At 28.6% G+C, this 22164-nt stretch overlaps 2 long non-coding RNA genes and 1 other non-coding gene across 4 annotated transcripts; 2 read left to right on the top strand and 1 right to left on the bottom strand.

The window, feature by feature from the left end:
* Positions 1–170: 170 nt before the first annotated feature.
* Positions 171–17810, bottom strand: LOC105851784 (uncharacterized). Of its 2 annotated transcripts, none has more exons than XR_003471951.2 (3): positions 17670–17810; positions 15855–17263; positions 171–607 (listed from the first exon to the last, which is right to left on the bottom strand). It is a non-coding gene; the product is annotated as an uncharacterized lncRNA (long non-coding RNA). The 2 variants fall into 2 exon arrangements; XR_003471950.2 differs by having other exon boundaries at positions 17657–17796.
* LOC101508736 (uncharacterized) lies at positions 17737–21473 on the top strand. The gene is made up of 4 exons (XR_001143501.3): positions 17737–18613; positions 19014–19147; positions 20330–20439; positions 20982–21473. It is a non-coding gene; the product is annotated as an uncharacterized lncRNA (long non-coding RNA).
* LOC113785984 (small nucleolar RNA U3) lies at positions 18245–18466 on the top strand. The gene has a single exon (XR_003472167.1). It is a non-coding gene; the product is annotated as a small nucleolar RNA U3 (small nucleolar RNA).
* Positions 21474–22164: the final 691 nt, after the last annotated feature.

Raw genomic sequence — 22164 nt, 5'->3', positions numbered from 1 at the left:
AATAATAATAATAAATTAGCTTTAAAGATGAGAGTGTTCAATCATATATATCTATATCCTACAACCGAAAGACCTTATATACTCTAATAGAAAATTAAATGAGTTTGCATCTCATTTTTAAAAGTTAATTTAAGGAATAAGAGTAATCAAATACATATATCCATCCAATAGTCCAATCCCAAAACTTTGATAATATAATATGCGACTCTAGCATAATTATGGATCTAAGCATCAAAACTTTAAACAAATTTAATTTTCTGTTTTTATGTAAAAAAAAGACATATATTTACTAACTACCCATAATTAAAATAGTTATCTTCTAACAATATTAAAGAATGAATTTAAAGTTACATTGATTTCTCATGTATCAATCGTTGACTTTTCAGATGTTTCTGCTCCATCTCTTGTTTAATCTTATCAATTTTAGTCTGAATTGCATCATTGTATGATTGATCAGTACCGTTGTAGCTAAATGAATACGTCTCAACCTACGATCTTGATGATCCTTTTTTCAATGTAACAATAGGACTTCAGTATTGTTCACCCGACTTATATTTTTCCCTCCAATCGTCTTAATCCACTTGGTGCAATTAATAGCTCTCATATCCTATAAATCAGGTCAATTTTGATGAGAAAGATTTGCTTGTCTTGTACGAACTTCATCCATAGCTTTGGTTAAAAGATTGTTGTGTATATAAAAAATAATTTAAAGCTAAGCAAATTAATTAAAGATAATATTATACTAAAAATAAAAATTAATTACATATATAAATCAATTTTGAAAAACAATATCTACATTAGCATTCTTGACACGATTAGAAATAAAATCTTATGTACCTTTTTTTATGGGTTACAATGATAACCTCGTAATCGTGGACTGATATTCATAATAAGTCAGATCATGTTAGATTTTAAAAGGCCTTAACCTATTAATTTTTTAATTTTTTAGGGCTAAGCCTGACCTACGGTCTATCATAGGCTTTTTTTTCCAGCCTGACCTGACGTTTTTAAAAGTCTACATGACCTAAAAGTCTATTTAAAAGTCTTATTCACATTAATACATTTAAATGTTATAATTTACATTTTTTAAAATAGGCTAAACTAGACATTTATATACAAGAAAAACTAATAAAATTATAATCAAATCTAATAAATAATAACTAGCAAGTCTGCAATGCAACAACCTTATAATAAAACAAAAAAATAAAACGAATTCATAATTAGTCCCTATACTCATATCAAACTACATGATGTTTTATCCATACCAATTTACATGATGCTCTACCCATACCACATGATGCTCTCCACATACCAATATATATATATATATATATATATATATATATTAAATAAAAAATGATTTTTCTAACAAAATGATTTAAAAAAAAATGAAACAAACACCTTTTAAACCCTAAAAATTGATTTTTGATTTCAAAGAATATATTTTATCCTGAAACAAACGCACAAATTATTACCTCTAAAGCAAATCCTCTCAAACAAACTGAAACATATTCAGTATTAATATAATTAATATTATTATCAACTCTGAAACACTTCTAAAGGGACTGGACATATTTTATGCATTTTTTTATACTATTTTTTTTTACAAATTGGCATATACTGTTTTGATTTAAGATTTATTTTTATTTATAAAACCTAAAATTATAACAACTTCAATGGAGTTTCTAGACGATTTTTAAGAGGTTTTACATAGGCTAACTTTATTAAAGGAAAAAAAAAAAGAAAAAAAAAAGATTTTGAAGTAGTAAATATTTAACTTTTACATAATATAATAATTATATAATAATATGATCGATTCAACTTGAAAAGAACGGGAAGAATATGGATCGACTAATGAATATGTAATGACTACTGAGTGATGACCTAATTGATAAGTTTTAAAATAGAACATAATAATTAATAAATAATAAAAATATATATAGGCCAACTTGTCAGGCGTAATATGTTTTTTTTATAAGCATGAGGCTAACCTATTTAAATAAATAGGCTTTAAAAATAGCTCGAGCCTTACTTTTTTATTAAATAGATCAGACGAGACCATATGCCCCTAACGGACAACCTAACATATTCACATCCCTATTTGCAGCTCTCTGATGCTATGTTTTTATTTTCTCTCTCATATATTTGTTTAAATTCATTTGATTGCCAATATTCACACAACATTTTCCAAATTGACTATCTAATCTATTTGAGACATTTCATGTTGTTGCACATATCTCGTTGCAAATGAGAGAGGTGCTCATCACATCTTTTATTAAAAACATCAATCACATATAGTTCATGCTCAACTTTCCACGTACACAGATCGAACCAATTACAATAAATTAACACTACGTTTTTTAGGACAATATAAAGTAGTGTAACATATTTTATAAATGTGTTGAATCACGCCGTAAAAATTACATTCATTGTTTTCAGTGAAGCCGTTCATGCACACTCCACTGTTTATTATTTCTCGCCCTTCAGTCCACGAATGAGTATGCAATTTATATTCATTGACATAGTAAGCGTGTCATGATTTGAATGATGAATTAGGGTAATTTGATAGGTTCATCTGAAGGTATAAACACGAGAAAGGGGATTGAATTGTGTTTGATAAAGTTGATAACTTTGTGCTAATTTGATGAAGGTTGGTTGGTTTTTATGAATTACTTAGATAAGAAGCAATCATATTCAGAAGCACTAAAAAATGAAAGCATAAATAATTTGACACATATATTTATTCGGGTTCACACTTATTTGGCTACGTCCAGTCTCTTAATTCAAAAGGCTTTAATCCACTAGTTCAAATACCTTGAATTACAAAGCACCTAACCCTCCAAGCCAGTCTTTCCAAATAGTCTGAAAACCCTAGACTTTTGAGTAACTAACCACCTTGACCCTACAAGCCAAGTCTTCTTCTAACAACTTGACAACCCCATATTAAAGAAGGAACTAAACCACTATCGGGTTGGATACAAAAGATTGGAATTATAGTACTTGCTTCTAACGAAGCTGATAATAATAACTTTCACATTCTAAAAAAAGAACACTAAAAAAATATTTCTAACTTGAACAAGTGTTTCTCTCTTTGAACTCTAAGATGAAATAAAAAAACTTTGAGCATGAATTATTCTACTCTTTTATGCTTTTCGATGCTTTTCTCCTTCAGTCTTGAGTGTGTATTTATAGTGAAAATTTAGGCTTCAGTTTAGTACTTATTTAATTATAAATTGTATTTTGTTCATATTGAGTTTGTAAATTCTTCAAATTGATTATGTTTCTATTTTGTTTAGATTGAGTTTGTAAACTCTTGAGATTGATTCTGTTTTATTTTTGTTCAGATTGCGTTTGTAAATTCTTCAAATTGATTATGTTCATATTTTGTTGTGGATAAATCTTGATCAAATCTTCATTAAATGTTGATCAAATCTTCTTCAAACATTCTTCAAATCTTGACTATATCTTCTTTTCAACTCGGTCAAAATATTATAAATATGAATCAAATCTTATTTTATATTTTCATCAATTATAAATTTGAATAAAATCTTATTTTAGATTTTCTTCAATTATAAATTTAAATAAAATCTTATTTTAGATTTTCTTCAATTATAAATTTAAATCAAATCTTATTTTAGATTTTCTTCAAAAACATGAATCTTCTTTCATACTCTTTGAAGTCAAATATATTATTGTTATAAAATATTTTTGTTAACATCAAAACTCTAAATGTAAAATCAACTTGGTTCCAAGATGATCAAGTGTTTGTTTAAAGGAGTTAGAGGCATGAGAGAAACTCGTTGTTTAAACCATTGTAGAAATTGAAATATATTTGGGAAGAAGCTTGTTTTTCACGTATTTTCTAAAACTTAAAAATTCCCTAATATAATAAACAAGTGTTTGTTTTAATATATAATTATTAAACTATATATAAATATATTAAATTAAAAAATAACTCAACAAATTAAATTCACCCTAAGTAAGGTTGAACTTTAGTGCAACTAATTAACACATGAACATGTGTTGAATTAGATTATTTCTTATTTGACCAATAAGTGGACACTCTACCATGATGACGATCAGGAACACCAAATACTGATAAGGCTAATAATTATCTTTTAGATGCAAACTTAATTTCATTTCTACTATTAATTGGTGAAATTGTGTCAGTAAAATAATATGAACAAAAATGAGTTGTTTTACAGTGTAAGTAAGATTGACATATTGATCCTTCAACTCTGGTCTTATTTTTCACAGATCGTTTGAATAATGAGTGAACCTATATTAATTGCAGAAATAGAGATTATACTTCTCACATGAATATATTAAAATGTATATTTAATTCATTTGTATATAGATTTATACCTTTTAAAATGATACATCCATTTGTATTGAATATGTCCTCCAAATTTGACTTTGTATGCATGATGTTCATGGAGATGCTCCATAGAATCAAAAAAAATTCAACGGGGAGTATTCTCTCCAACTCGCACAGCATCAACGACATATCATTTTTCATTTTGATTAGATTATCCTCGCTCAATATTTAAGAACACAAATTTTAAAAAATCGACTGACTTCAACAAGTGAATGTAATATATGTATAGGCAGAGAACTAAATATAATTAGAAGTAAACATCCCATAAATCTACGACTTTCATGAATTTTCATTCCATTCATCCTTCTAGTTTCTATATCAACTTATTTTGCCAAATTAAAAGAATAACCATCTCACCTTTACCTGTTTTATCCACCTACAACTTATCTTGCTGGTGGTTTTAAGGTTTTACTGTTCGATTGTTCCACTAACAACAAATGATTTTGTCTGCAATAAAGAGCTACATATTTCTGAACTTTGATTTTGTATTTAGTCTTTCCTTTAACATTCATCACAATGTTACATATATTAGTAAAATTGATTTTTTCCATATGCATAACATCGAGATTATGTCTTAAAAGGTTATCTTTCCAAAAAGGAACATAATTATGAGATTTTGAAACAACACCAACAATAACTTTAACCTTTTGTAACACCCCAAAATTTTCACATATATTATATATGTATCTTTTTAGTAATTGCTATTATTAAAGTAATAATTATTCTATGTGTAAATAAATTAAATTAAATTTTATCACACTCTATTCTACCTAAATAATTAAAATCTTCATTTTTATTTAATTATTTTGACGTGACAATTACATGGGGACTATTTACGATGTCATTATTTCATAAATGGACATTTTTTTATTTGATTAGTTTCGATAATCATGAAATTGATGTGTTAGATATTTTTGTTTTATTTTGTTATGTGTGAGTGGTATTCTTGTCTTGCTTGATTTATTTTACTTGATAAAATATTAGTTGAATTATTTAATTAAATTAGAATTTATATAAGTTATATTGTTTGTTAGTTTCATTTGCGACCAAAAAAGTATTCATTTTAGGAGATATTATAGAGTTAGTGAAACCAAACTTTATGTATAAGTGTTTTGAAAATATTTTTGATTGATCCTATAAAAACAAAAATTAGTGACTTGACTCATTCTTTTACTCTACTTTATGACAAGATTTTATGACAATTCATGGTGTTTTCTTGGCATAATGTGCATTAATTCATTTTAAACACCTTTAATTTATTTTTTAAAGGAAGATTATAAATTTAATTATAAGTTTTTTTGTGCAATTAAGAGAGGACACAAAAAGACTATTGTCCTTTTTGTATCTCATGCATTCATCTTTTTTAAACTAAAATTATAATTTTATTATAATTGTCTACAAAAATAATTTTATGAAATTTTTGGTTTCGTAACTATTAGATAAAAAAATTAAAAGGGTAATGGGACAATCTCTAATTTATTTATTTAATTAAAATTAGTGTGTGACACCCTTCAATATATGGTGAACTCTATTAGTTAATCCAAATTAACTCATACATATAAATACACATGATTTCAATTGGCTTTGTAACACCTAATAAAATTAAAGAAATAGTAATTATTGGTAGTATAATGTTGGAATTAAATGCACTTCAATTTTAGACAAGAAATCAATGGTAATAGTGCAACGTAAATAGCTTATATGTTCATACATTTCCATTAAACATCTTGTTGTCACACCTATTTATCATTCGTACACTCTCAAAATAATTTTCTGAGTCGTAAATTCAAATATCTATCGGTGTTGAATTCATTACTGCCTCATGAACTATTTCTCGTGCAAATTTAGAGGTGTTAAGAAAGAAAGCGCCTAAGGTAAGGGCTTTTCCCCATGCAATGTTAGGCTATATATTAAATTAATAGTTTGTAAGATATTGATATAAAACTTGTTGTCTTAAAAGAAAAATATTGATTTTTAATTGCCTTAAAGAATTTAACTATAATATTTTATTTTTATGAGTAATATGTTTGCTTTGATAAACTTAATTATAAATTTCGATTTTTATTATTATAACATGAGTAATATGTTTGATGTCATATATTTGATGTAAAGTTATTATTTGTGTGTTGTTTATGTGTACTTAATTATAAAGCTATGATTTTTATTATGATCTCATGAGTAATATTTTTTTAGGATGTCTTTAATTTAAAGTTTCGATTTTTGTCCTATTTTATTTCAAAGTTTTGATTTTTAAGAAATCTATATGAGTCTTGGGGGAATTGGTGTAAAGTTTTAATTTTAATTATGATAACATGATTAAGTTGATTTTTGTGATGTGTTTAGAGTGGTGACATGTACCTTTGAGCATCATTATCATTTCATAACATATCATATGCATCTTTGTGGACGCCTGTGTGGCTGGTTTAATTTTTCCCCATTGGTATGGGTGACTTCTGTGTGGACGTCTGTGTGGCTGGTTATATCCAGATCATATATATTTAGGAGCATGCATAACTTGCATATATTCTATTGTTATTTTTATTTTGATTTAATTATTTGCTCTACGGTTGATACTTGATTTATTTAGATACATTTTATGACTTTTAATACATCTTTGAAAACTATTAAAGAACCAATTTCTTTAAATCTTTTATGACGAAATGATTTTATATTCATATTTTGTGGTTGTTAATTTATTATTTGGTTTAATTTTTGTTGTGGGATGAACTGACCCCTTACACCAATATTTAGGTACTAATGATCTCAAAAGTTGTATGAATGATGTTTGGTTGGTGCACGCGCGTGGGAGAATGAAACCTTTACTTTAAAAATAATATTTTGTATTACTAAAAATTTTATCATACATTTTAAAGTTATTTACTTTTCATCATTAACTTTTAATAGAAATGCAGAAGTGAAATTTCATTTGCTGGTAAATAATTGAATGTAATTAATTTCAGTCAACCTTGCTTATTTTGAATTTCACTTAAAGAGACTTTATTTTATTTTGGAGCATAAACGAATATTTATCTAATAACTGGAATATTAATTTTGCAAATAAATGAATAAATAATATTTTAGTAAATTGCATTACATTATTTTACAAACAAAAAAAATATCAAGTAATTTTCTGACGCATCTTCAAATTATTACATGATGAACTACTTCAAAAAAAATATATTATAGTTATTTCTAAAAGAAAACTATTATTTTTAAGTAATTTTTGGATCAAAAAAATTGGGGCGTTACACCTTTGGTATATCTTTAACTCGATCACAAATTTGTTCAAATGTCAATCGAATGGGAGGTCCACAACTTTTAGCAATACTCTTAATAAATGTTTTTTTTTCTTTATTCTAATTAGATGATCGTAAGGTAATAACATACGATAGGAGTCAAACTAAGATGCCTCCCCACCGAACTTCATTGTAAATGTCTTACTATCTTTCATACAAATAGGACATGTTAATTTACCTTGTGTACCCTATCCAGACAACATCTCAGATACATGGAAATTATTAATGGTCTACATCAATGCATCTCTCATAATAAAATTTTATTTTCGAGCAATATCATATGATAAAACACCATTCCTGTAACACCAAAAATTAATTGTCTATAATAAACTTGAGCATGAACATAATTTGACAAAAGAGGTAGTTAATATAGATTACGTAATATGGGTTGAGATTACATCTCACTAGGTCACAAGAAATGAAACCAAATCAATTGACATTCTAATTCGAGGATATAGTTATCATATGCGTTTCTCTTCCTTTGTAACTATTCTCGAGTTACCTATTTTATCTCTAGTTTTAACTCTTTATAAATATTTAAGCCATTAGACGTGAGTAATCTAATGACTTAAACTCTACCTAATAAGCTATTCATAAATACTATATTAATTTTATCAATGTTCTCTTCTTATTAGAAACTTTATTTTGGTAAGATTGGACTCACTTATTAGTTATAACATCATCTATAAATGATTACATTAAAAACTACTGCAAACTCAACCTTGCCAATTCTTATTATTTTAAGAAATATAACATAAATCATATACTATTAAGTCAATTATATCATACTAATTATATAATGTAAAAGAAAAATCAAGGAAACATGATTATGATTGTTTTCCAGAACAACCCCTAAAGTTATGTTAAAACAATGCAAAATTGAGTCTAATTGCAGCTTCAACTGACATGATCTTATAAGTATGATAATTGAGTAAACAAATACTCTTTAGAAAGCTTATGATGTCTTGTTGATAGATTAAAAATTATTTTTTTCAAATTAAGTCCCCAGTTTTTGAAATTTATCAAAACAATGCACAAGGTCATAAAAACCTGACAATAATTTTGGTCTAACTTGTAACTCATTTTTGAGCATGAATACTCAATAAAATATGACAAAATTTGTACTCAAAGTGAAGGTAATTGAGTCTTGTTTCTAGAAAACGAATAATCATTTGAAAATAAGATCCAGAGAAAATGTTATGACTAAAACATCACACACATGTCCTGCGAATTTTAAGCTGACAACACTCGTTCAATCATACTAATTTCCTAATGAATTTTTTTCAAACACAAATGGTACAAATTATGAACAAATTAAGCAATAAATACATCAAAACAACATCACAACGTCAATTTATTCTACATAATTTGTTACAATAATGAAATTAAAGGTCTTTAATCTCAAAAACATCAAGAAAGCATATTTTTATGTCATCAAGGAAATTCAATTCTTCTATAATCTATTCTAGATTTAAATCATAGAACTTCATATGTATGACCTATTTTAATCATCTATTCCAAAACCCCTAAATCTAACATAGAATTTTTTTTTTTATCTTTCTTCATCTCAAACTCTTAAACTCCAAATCCCTGCTCAATTATAAGCGTGTAAAGAAAATGGAGAGAACATAACCTACCTCTTGACTTTCAAAAGAATTGAGAAGATGATGATACTCCCAACTCTTTCTTCCTAGGCTTCTAGCAAGAAAAATGTGCATTCTTCCTTTCTCTTCTTCTTGATTTGCCAAAGTTTTTTCTCCTTTCTCTTTTCTCCTTTCTACTTCTCTTCTTCTTCTTCTTCTCTCTCTCTCTCTCTCTCTCAGCCTTTCTTCTTCTCCCTCTAAGTTCCTTTTTTTTTCTTTTCTCTATTAGTTTAGTGATGTGTGTGTTTTATTTTGAAGCGTGTATTTTGTGTTATGTGTATCGTGTAAATGGAACGGAGAACAAATAAGTGGTATTGACAATTGGTCAATTGAGCTTTCGTCTTATGGAGCTTTCATACTAAATAAAACTTATTTATATTCACTCTTCTAATTCCCTTACTTATAACCCCAAAACAAACTAAAATATGCATCACTTTATATTATTTATTTATTTTTAAAAATTATAATTGTATATTAATAAGTAAAATATAAAATAATTACTACCAATTATTTAATGTTAAAAAAGGATGTTACAAGTCCACAACTTCTTTAAATCATCAATCAATGGTTGTAAATAGATATTAATACCTAGTGTAGGATTAGATGGTCTTGGTATTATAGCACCTAAAAATATATAAAGTTTAGACGTACACATATATGAGGGAAATTTGTAATGGGTAACAATAACAAGTCAACACGAATAAGGTATAGACGGAACTTGAATTTATACGGTGAACCCATCAAAGCATAATCCTAATCGTACATTACACGGATCTAATGCAAAATCTGGATGTGTTTGATCAAATTGCTTTCATACTAGACCATTTGAAGGACGTTGCATTTGATCATTTGAACTTCTTCTATTTTTATAATGCCATGTCATTTTGCCAGCAATTTGCATTGATCCAAACATTTTCTGTAATCTTGATACAATAGAGAAATAAAACATTACTTTCTTTGGAGTCCATTTTCCCTTGTTGTCGTATTTTTCTTTGCATGGTATATTGGTTATCTACAAAATTTACCCTAAAATAAGTCAACATCTTTTGATCTAAACTCTGTCGTAAACCGCTTGATGCTGCAAAACATCTTTTACCCTTAGTGGAGGAGACTAAATCAAAAACCGTTTACTTAGAAGAAATTAATTAGTGTGTACTTGTATGATGATCTGGAGCATTGATAAAATGGATCATCTCAATTATCTAATATGAAAGAGAGAAAATATTAAAATTAATATTAAAAGTCAATTATTTTGAAATCTAACAATTTTATTTAATTGATGATGTAAAATCTATTTTTGTTTGTCACAACGATGTAAAAAGTATTTACACACTCACTAACTATATTATTTATCATCATCATTTAAAGTCCATTTGAACATATCTTATCCTTTATTTATTATCATCATTAATATATTAGGACATTGTCTTATTCTTCTCCAATTTTTGGGTAGAAAACACGCGGAATAGTTAGTTATAATTGTGAGATATTAGATGCTTTATTTCAGATTTTGTGATAAAAAATTTAATTTTTTTCAAATTAAAAATCATTTGTTATTGTTTAAAAAAAATTATTTTTTAGCTAAAAAAAAGCTAGAAATAGTAGATTGTCACGTTTGGCTCTTGCTATATATGAGAGAAAAAGATGACACATAATTGCAAAATACAGAACTTAACTCATCAAGCACTAGAGAGAAAATGATGTAATTAACCTTGTCATTTTTTGAAAAATCTGAAATTGCTCTCCATCAATTCATTAATTGTGTTTTGTTCTTCACGCATTCAGCCGTGACCATTTTTTGTAGATGCGTTTTCTCTTTTACGAATTCAGATGTGGCCATTTTTTCTCGACATTTTTTGTTTTTTTGTTGTTTCAATCCCGTTTATTTAAATCATTTAATATTTACCTTATTGATACGTTGATACAAATTTTGTTTGATTGTGTTTTATTTATTGATTTTGGATGAGAAGGTACATTGATCAATTTTGAAATATGTCTAAAAATAAATAAAGTAACAAATTTTGAAGTGCTTGATTTAAAATATTTTATGTTATAATAAATTTCACAAATGGTTTTAGATATTGACAGAGATTCTAGCAAGAGGTAACTACTAGCTCACTATAAATAATGAAACTATCACTTGGTTAACGGTAGATACTTTATTAAATGTTTTTATCTACTAGCTCACTATGAATAATGAAACATGTGATTTATCATTTTTGCTGACTTAAATATCAATTAGAATGACAATTAAAAAGATGCAAAAAATTATGAGAGTGATGAAAGAATTATTTCTATTCTACAGGACATAAGGCAAAGCGTTCAGGGTAATATGCGGCCACATGTGAAGCATTTCGGCTTCGTCTATGTACAGTGTGAGATCAGTTAGTTCATCAAAGAGCAGGACATTGAGTTTTGCTGATTCACCGCATGCCACAAGCAGCACTGCTAGCTCTACACCAAGTGTATATAACAATAATTCTATATCTTATGGAAGTGAGATTGAAGAAAATGACTTTTGAATCATATGATGGTCAAAGCATGATCATTGCTGCTCTTGCCATTTTATTTGAATTTGGTAGAACAAATAGCACAAGATATTGGATTGATACTATTTTCCATGTAAATGTGCTAATGGTAGAGGATGACTTACCGAACTAAATCTCAAATGAAGTTTCAAAAGGTATTGTAATAAGGCATATGTTGGATGTTGCAATGATTTTTTGTTGGGTTTAGAAATTGCTTGCAAAAATATTCATTTTTATCCAAACATTAGCCATTTCAGCAAGTATTATTTTTCTTCTTATTTTGGACTTTTGATTTGCTTATTTTCTATCATACACGTGTATATAATACTAATATTAACTATTAATTTATTTATTTATGGTTGAAGTTATCCACTTTATCTTATAAATTGAATTACTCATTTAAGAAGAGTTTGTTTCAAAAACTAATATCACTTAATACTCATGTCGAGATTTGAATTTAGACTTTTCTCTAATAACATCTGACAATAATTTGAATAAGAATAGTTAGGATTGACCAACAGATTTAAAAAAAAAAAAGACCGGGACTTAATATTACTTTAAGCTTTTATTGCTTTTATCATTTCTCTCCATTAAATTCATTTTTTGTTTTCTCTCTTAGAAATATAAAGTCCAAATTCTATGATTTAATGTATTGTAAATCACCTCATGAACATTTAATTTTTTATTTGTTAAAACATAAAAATAAAATTTGATAAAAAGGAGACATAAAAAGAAAAACATTCCAAAGAAATTTTTTAATATAAAAGTAATGTTCATAAACAAAATTAAATATTCTATTTATTATATCATGAATTAGGGTCTACATTCTACACTTACTTCGGAGTAAATCCACTCTACCATCAAAATAGTAAATGTATAGATTTAAAAACTTATATTAAGTGAGTGTGGTCACAATCTTTTAAAACAAAGGAGAATCTAAAACTCAAAAATGAAAGAAACTTCTTAAACAACAGATGAAGATATTGACAAGTAACAACGATGACTTGTCTTAAAAAGAATTCAATTGAACCTTCTTATAAAATATTTGTTTAGATTCATAAGTGTCTCCAAAATATAAAATTATTTAATTTATGATCCTTATTTTGCTAGTTGTCATAGTTGTTGGTATCACAACCCTCACAAGAATCACATCAAATCACACATCTCTCTAAATCACTACTAGAATTCTGCGTTTTTCCTGCGGATTTAAGCAAATATTCCGCAGGAAAGCATGTTACCTGCGGATTTCCCGACGGAACCTTATCCCCACGTAAAACCTTCGTGGATAATTGTTACCTGAGGATTTCACTATCCACAGGTAATTTACCTTAATGATACCACCTACAACAAACTAAATTGTTAGTATGTATGTTTGCAATCGTTCTTCTTTAGTAGAGTCCAGATGATGATTTTCATTCTTATGATTAATGTCATGACATAGAAATAATCCGAATTATTCTTTTGATTTGGTTTTATAAAACTTTCTGAACTTAATATATTATTGAATTAATGGACTACTAGTGAGACAAAGACAAATATTTTGTCAATCGAATAATTTAAATAAATTGGATTTAATTAAAATAAGTATATTAATGCTAACATTCATGTTTATGTGTTGATGAACTAAAGCATATTAATATAAGGGACTTGAACATAAAAAAATATTATGGTTTTTTTTATAAAAATAAATAAATAATATAAGTTTTTCAAAGGGTTTATCCAGTTTTTCTTGTTCTGGAATCCAAAAATAAGTACATTATGGAGCATAAATTGATTTTCGATTTTGCACAAACTAATCAAAATCAATATAATATATTAACAAAAATTCTCAAATTATTATATTGACACATCACACCCTTATATGCATGTAATATTAATTATATCACATAATTTAATAATATGACGTGACACCTCTATAATTCATTCATTTATCTCCATTTTAATACATATTTGTCTATATCTCTATGATTAAAAAATCAGTAATAAAAAATATAACTCTCATTCTTACCCACAAACAATCCAATGAATTATAAATTAAAATAAATAAATAAATATTGAAATAAACAAATCCATTTAAATTAGCAAGCCTTTGAAAAAAAATAACATTAAAAGATGTTTAAAAAAAATAAAAATGTTAAGTTATAAATTAAATATTATCAAAATATAATATACAATTGGTGTACATTTTTTTCTTATTAGTATTCGGATACATATTCTATTTTTTCAATACAAAATAAATTTTTTTTTGGTACAACAAAATGTTCATCTATATAAATTGTTCATGATAACAAAGACATTCACTAGACTTATATGTTAGACGAAGAATAAATCAGAGATAAAGTACTTATATATATATTGAATTCAATTATGCATTTGGTTTTGACGAACCTTAAAATAGATAAAATCTCCAAATTATAAGCCCTAATAGTTTTGTTTCTTAATAATTTCAAATTTTTAACTAATACTCCTAATAATAATAATTTGTTTTAGATTATCAGAAAGAAAAAAAGTTATGTTAGAAAAACATTTTGGGTTTTATTTACATTTGTACAATAGCTCCATGTGAATCACTCTAATGAAAAATGCTAGGTAGTCTTGATACTAGATAGCATTACACTAACATATTGATTTTACTATTATCAGTTTTCTGCATTTTGGACTGAATGTGTTTAATAAACTTTCAGCAATATATAGAAAAACGTAAATAGATTTATCAAAAGTGAAGCTAAGGGAAGAGATGGTAGGGTAATTGAAATGGGATACTGATTCTTCAGACTAATGACACAATAACTTTTGTAAAACATGAATTGATGATTCAAGGCAAAAGTCGAAACAGGTAAGAATCTCCATTCAAAAAAATTTGGACTTTATCCAATAATTTTACTTTAATGTCTCTACCTTCAACGCCACCATTCAAATGTCACTCCTCCAACGCATGTATCTCTCTTCAATCTTTTGGGAGTAATAATGTATCTTTTTTTGTTTTACTTAACATCCATGTCCCAAATTGGTATGTATTAAAAATTTCAGCAATGGTTTTGTTGTGGAGCTTAATAACATGGTAAAATTGACAAAAAATTGCAACTTCTAGGTCCTTTTTTATTTTATTTTATTATGAAACAACATCCAAGTTTCTATGAAAATTGTAAATCGGGTCTTTCACATTTTTATTTGTTTTTATTCTTTTCATTAAAGGACATAATATGTTTACTTTTTTTTTAATTTGAATTTAATTGTTGACATATTATTGGGTTTTATTTAAGGAAAATGCTAACAAGTGTTCTTGAAGAACTTTTTATGACACTAAAAATGGAAATTTAATCTTGAAAGTTGTGCATTCAACTCCTTATAATTTTAAATTTTTATTTTTATTTTTTCACACAATACTTGTCTTTTATTTTTCTTTTTAACTCCTTAACAAGTATCCTTACATGATCTTTTGTTTAATTGATGATGGAAAAAAAAATCCAAATGAGTTTATTGCAGATATTATAAACAATTGTATTGTAAAAAATCAGATCACCAAAGGAAAAACTTATACTTTCTAAAGGTTGATTATATTTCTTTACTTTTATTAGATAAGTGGGTGAATTTTTGTTCCCGTTATCTAGTATTAACATAAATTTAAAGAGTTGTGTCCGTCCAACTTAGCATTTTTGTCTGAACAAGAATCTGCGCCAACATCTTTTGAAGGAGTTGTTGGATCATAATTTCTCTAATGAAGTTGAAACTAGATATATGACTAAAGTAGATATCTCTCGTTTACTATAGATATGACTAAAGTAGTCCTTATATAAGGCTCGAGTAATTCTCACCTCTTGGGTTAGCTTTTGGGATTGAGTTAGGTCTTAAACCCAAAATTTAACACGGTATTAGAGTCTATTACAGATTTATAGCGTGAAGGGTGTAAAACTGAAGTTCTATGTATACATATATGTATATACACACAGATGTGCATGTGATCTCTTAAAATTAAATAGGATCTAGAGATTAAATGGAAGAATATTACCTTTGTTTCTCTCCAAAGCTGCTTTATTTTGCTATGACACATATCAGGTCAACAAGTTCATCCAATTGGTCTCCAACTGACAATGACTCGAGACATTTGAGACCAAGTGGAAGTTGTAATTTAGTTAATATCATGAGCAATCTAAGATTACCCATCTTTGCAAAAACTTCAGGATTTGCTTCAAATGGATCACAATGATTTAGAACTACAACTTGAATGGATTCAGTTCCCTTTAAAAATATGAAAATGAAAACAACATAAGTAATAATGAGAGTATAAACTCTGTACAAATTCATTAAAAAAAACTTATTTTATTATTTCTCAATACTTGATCAATGTCCTTGAGAGACCACAACATATTCCGCTTCCCAGCATCATTAAGAGATTAATGGAGAACAATATTTTTACCCATTTCATGAAGCAAATCATCATGCATCACCAAATGCCAACCATCATAAGTTATTAATGATTTTTCAACAAGAATGTGAATATCAATCAATGGATTAAGACCACAATTTTTCAATATTTGTGTTACACGATCGTTGGGGCTCCGTTTGAAAAAACATGCAATATCTAGAAATATCGCCTTTTCCATATCCCGTAATCCATCATAACTTATTCTCAGTGTCATGTAATATCATTTTGCAGATCATGCTGCAACATTTTCAAAGCATCTTCCCATATATATTCCCTTCTTCCACAGAGGAATGAACCCAACACTTTGAGTGCCAAGGGAATACCTCCAGCACATTGAACCACCCGTTTTGAGAAATCTACGAAAGCTTCTTCAGGTTTTCCTCTTCTAAAAGCTTTTTGACTAAAAAGTTGAAGGGATTCACCACTGTTTATGATTAGAGCTAGCATCATAACTTTCACAGACACCTAGTGATACTAGGAGATGCTTGTCTCTAGTAGTGATTATTACCCTGCTCGTTGGACCAAATCATTCTTGCTTTCCAGCTAAATTATGCAGTTAGATATCAGAACGTAGATCATCAAGGACAAGGAGAACCCTTTTATTGAATAAAAGATTATGTATTGTCTCTCTTCCTTGGTCCAAACTTTCAATTCGCATGCTGTTTATATTTAGATGAGAAAACAATTTTCTTTGTAAACAAAGCATACCATCTCTTTCTCTAGAAACCTCTCTAACGTTCTCAAGAAAACAACTAAAATCAAATTGGTTATGGATTTTCTTGTACACTAGTTTGGTTAGAGTTGTCTTTCCTATGCCACTCATGGCCCATATCCACACAAAGCGAATTTCCTCTGACTATGTCCTTAAAAGTGAACACACGCCGCTCATCCTTGAATCAATTCCAACCATTTCATCATCATAATGTGGCAATTTAGGTTGTAACATTTTCCATACTTCTGCAACAATTTCTTCAATGAGTTATGTTTCACGCCTATAACGAATAAATTTGAAATGAGTTAACTAATATTTAACATGAATAATCAAGAAACAAAATTATCAGGATCCATGAGCAAGTACCTATTTTGATTATGGTTTCATTCTATATCTTTATTATATAGCATATCAACTTGCATAAACACTTGTAAGAAAATTTGATAGAGGAAAAAGCTATGACATTTCCATAAATTATTATCAACTTGTTTACATAATAACTTACTGCTTCAATAAAAATAATTTGTCCGACAGATCAATTTTACTTTGTTACAAAAATATCTTATGAAAAATGTTTATGATATAAATATTATAATTTTTTATTTAAATGAAAAAAAAATAGTAAATTAAATAAGCAACATAAAAATAACTAACCAAAAGTGTAATTAATTACCTAAATAAAATACCTATCAATAAGCCATTAAGTAAGTTATTAATGTGATGATCCAAACATGAACTACCGACCCTTGGAGCTCCAGCCAGAAAGCTCTGCAACCTCCGTCAAGGCCTCTTTCCACTTCCGAACTTTTTTACTATCATCTCCAAACCTTTCTCCATGCTTAACAAAAGCATGTGCGAAAGATCCTCGCTGGTGCCTCACATCGGTGGGGTCTACATCGTAGAAGACGGGAAAACATGGCGACCGAATTGGGACCGAGATCGGAGGATGACGAGTAGCTCATCCAAGCACCACCACGAAGAAGCGTAGTCGGGAGAGAGAGATTGCTCGATTGCATTGAGGAGCTCTGGCGCAATAAGTTCTCCTCTCTGAGGATCGTAAGACACTTCCATTTAGATAGGAAGAATCAAAATTCATAACACTTTCTTCTCTGTACAATTATGGAAGTAGTTGAAAATATCAACACTTATGAAGAAAATTAATGTTAGGCCCAGACCCAGCCCACATCACAGTGCTAGTCCCACATCGTTAACGCATAGCAAAACTCAAGTATTTATATAACCGTTGCAAGGAACAACAGTCACGACCTTACTTGAACAGGATCTGTTCTATAGGATCGTACTACTGTGTCCTTATATTCTAAGGAGACAGGAACCTAAATCTGGTGGATGAATCATGACCGTCGATCAGAGCGTGATTAACGGTTCTGTGATGGGAGCTTTGGTGACCATTGCAGTTGGCTGTAGAGGATCGTTCTCAGCTTCACTTGTGATCTGGGATGGTCGCACGGTTGTCTGACAGATTTCAATCTTTTTTTTGCGTTGTCTTTTTGATTCCGTTCGTTTTCCGGTGAAGAAACGTAACCCTAAACCCTCTCTCTGGACCGCTTCTTTCAACTGGGTCGCTTCCGTGTCCAGAACGTCGTCGTCAAAACACACGACCGTCATATAGGTTGGTATCGTATTTTCAAATTTGGTTTTTGGTTGTTCAAACCTTAATTGCACGGCTTGTTTAAATTTCAACTCTGATAATCAAATTACGTTTACAGTATGTTTGATTGTCATTAAAGTGTTTTGGATTCAGTTATCCATTTGGTTTTGTAAAACCCTAAGATAGACAAAATCCCCAAATTATGCTCTTTTTTTTATTTGAATTTAATTGTTGGGTTTAGTTTAATTGATGTTAATAAGAATCCAGATGAGTTTATGGAGATAGTTTGAACAACTGCATTGCAAAGAATTAGATCTCCAAAGCAAATTTTGGTGCTTTAAAGGTTGTTTCAGTTTCTTGATTTTTATTAGGTAGGTGTATGATTTTTGTTTTCATTCTGTGGTATTCACATAATTTTCAGAATTTGCTTTTAGTCCAACTTAGCATTTTCTGTTTGGGGAGTAATTTGCGTGAGAGCATGTTTTGGAGGAGTAGGATCAGAATTTCCCTGATGAGGTCGAAACTTTCGGAGAGAGCTGGTCTGGTTTCGCTACTGTAAGTGTTACATATTTCTTTAAAAAAAAATAAAACCAGTCAAACAATAAAAGAAGGAACTATTTTTGTTCCCATAGTTTGTTTTTTTTGTAGTTTTTCATCAACACAAATCTTGGCTTTATTGCATCTATGATCTATGTAAGGGTTTAAAGTTGAGAATTGAATGACTTGTGTTGATGTTAAAGCTGAGAATTGAATGACTTGTGTTGATTCTGATGCATTTGATTATTCTATAATTGGTAGCATGGAACTATCAATACTTATCTCTCTTTTTGTTGCTTTATTTTTTTATATGTCTGTATAGTGATTACTGAAGTTCAGCACTGTTGTTATTCATGTAGCTCTCGTTTATATAGAATGCCTTTATTATAAGCATCCTTTTATGTGTATGTGGAAGTTTATATTTTAATGAGCATGAAGTGTTAGAGAAGAGTGGAGATTTTCTAAGTTGGTAAACTTCCTCCGATTGAAGAATTTGCAAATGGTATTCCTTTTGATGAGTTTAGTTGAAAATGTCATACCTGGAGTTAGTTTCAAGAAATAAACTTGCAATGGTTAGTCAGTGTAACCTTCTTTTGATTTTGTTTACAAGATTTTATATAAAGCTTCTGCTTTAGTTCCGGTGTTATCAATTGCTGATCGCAGAGAATAAGGATTTGTTCAAATTCCATTATAACAGTGCTATAGCCGCTATTTGACAATATTTTCTACTAAACAGCATATCGCAGAACAATAGCGTCTTGTTTAAATTCCGCTGCACTATAATAGTGCTGGTATTCAACAAAACTGTTTAGTTCTAATTGTAATTTGCTTGTTTTTCTAGCTTATAATGAAGTTAATTAGATACCTTCATGATAAGAATTCTCAGTAAACAGTGTTAGTGCAAGCGAGTATAGTGAAAACTTACTTGGTGGTCTTGTTTCCAAGCGCTCCAATGTTTTGTGAGTTACTTGAATTTTTCGCGTCAACTCCAAGATTATGTTTCTTAAAGAAGTCTTATGTGCATTTCAATTACTTTGAGCTGCAGCTATGTATATGAAATTTTAAGTCTTTTCTGAATGTTCCTCCTACTCATGTCATCTGTTGTCTTTTTGCATGTATCTTTAGGTGCTCTCCATAAATAACTGTAATTTACTCCTTCAAATAAGGTTTCTTAGTTAATTCTTAATTAATATGCTGCAGGGCTTTGGTCATGTATTGTTTCTAGAGCTACGAAAGAGACTTCAAAATGTTGGCATTCGCTCTATTTTCTGTGGGGAGACAAAGAATCTGAAGGATTTTGGCTTAAACAGGTAACTTCTAAACAAAAATTCTCTGGAGTTTTTAGAAGATCTTAGTATTACAAGTATAGAAACTGAGAGAGCATTCATGATAGTGTTAGTTAGAGTCAGAGCAGAATATATAGTTTTTAACAAACTACAATTGACTCTAACACAAAGTCTTTGAAAGATACTGTGGATTGGGCTAAGGACAGCTGGCCCAATGCCACACTACCGAAGCAATACTAAAGACAATACAGTTTATTCCTAATACATAGAGTTGATTTTTGTTGTTTGTTATATTATGACTGATTGTCATTCATTTTTTAGTCTAAGATTATTCTGTAAATTCGTGATCAAACTTGCAAGAATTTCATTGTGTTTGATTTCTTGTTATATCCTTGCAAGAAAAACTTTACATTTCTGCCAAGAGGCCATTTAATAATATAGTATGATAAATATTTAATGATATTAATACAGTTTGCCAAATTTACAAATTTAGATGCATAGCTTTTAATCATTAAAAGATGCTTCTTTAGTTCTGGCGTTACAACATTTTCTCCCCACAAATGTAGGGTTTTTCATCAATAGCACAAGTGGATACCAAAGGTAGAGAGGGCTGATATTCGCAGAGCATTATGCTTTCCCGGTGGTTCAACTCTGATGGTTTGCCCTCTAAGGAATGAATTGTTAGATGACAATGCTAACTCTGGGAAGTCTCTCCCCTCACTACCTCGTCAGAATTCCTCTACACCTGCAATTGTTGAAAATGAACAGCTTGAATTTTCTGGGGAACTACTCATTGATTTGAAATCTTCCCATAGAACAGACACAAATCAAAGTCAACCTAAGGCTTTGGTAAAAGATGGATCTTCAAGCGGATATGGAAAACTTAGTGGTAATTTTTTTCTGGAATTAGAAAAAAGTAAATAAAATATTCGATTAGGACTATTTGGGTCACAGGACTGATGTCATCTTCCAGTTTATTGCCTCTGGTGTCCATTAACCTTTGTAATATTTATACAAAATTATAAACATTAATAATAATCTATAATTAAGTTATTAAACACTAAGTTTTTGTAATATAGCTTACTTAAATTTAAAGTTACTAATATCGTATTAAATATATAAAATAAAATATTTATTGATTAATAAGCCAAAAAAATTACCACAATGTACAACATAAACATTTAACAACCGCTCATTTTTTAAAACATTAAAAAGTAAGTAAAATTAAAGTCAATTATTTAACAGTCTAACAATTATGTTTAATTTGTGATTAAAAACATAGTTTTGTTTCTAATAGTGATGTTAAAATATTTACCCACTAACTATATTATTATTATCATCATCATTGAAAATCCGTTTGAGTATACCTTGTTTTATTTTTTTAGTTGTTATTCTAGTTGATAATAATCAGGTAGTAAGTAGTACAACTAGAGAGATCGAAAAGGAGAAAAAAACATATATTCATGGAAGGAGAAGAAGAATATGTCAAAAGAAAAAACCCTAATAAAAATTGCTGAAAGACAATTTGAGATGTTCAAAAAATAGGGTAAGAGTAATGACAAATGTTAAGTTCAGTGTTTTTAAATTGTTTTTGTAACGTAACATGGTGCTATTTTTAGTTTTTCATTTTTAGCCAAAAAAATAATTTAAAAAAATAAAAAAACAAACACTATTTAAACCCTGCAACATCATTTTGGACTTAAAAATAGATTTTTTATACAAAAAAAATCTATAACAAATGCACTCATT

Source organism: Cicer arietinum, chromosome 3, assembly GCF_000331145.2.
Source record: "Cicer arietinum cultivar CDC Frontier isolate Library 1 chromosome 3, Cicar.CDCFrontier_v2.0, whole genome shotgun sequence".
In the NCBI taxonomy this organism is placed as follows: domain Eukaryota; kingdom Viridiplantae; phylum Streptophyta; class Magnoliopsida; order Fabales; family Fabaceae; genus Cicer; species Cicer arietinum.
This window is presented reverse-complemented; position numbering and strand designations above follow the sequence as displayed.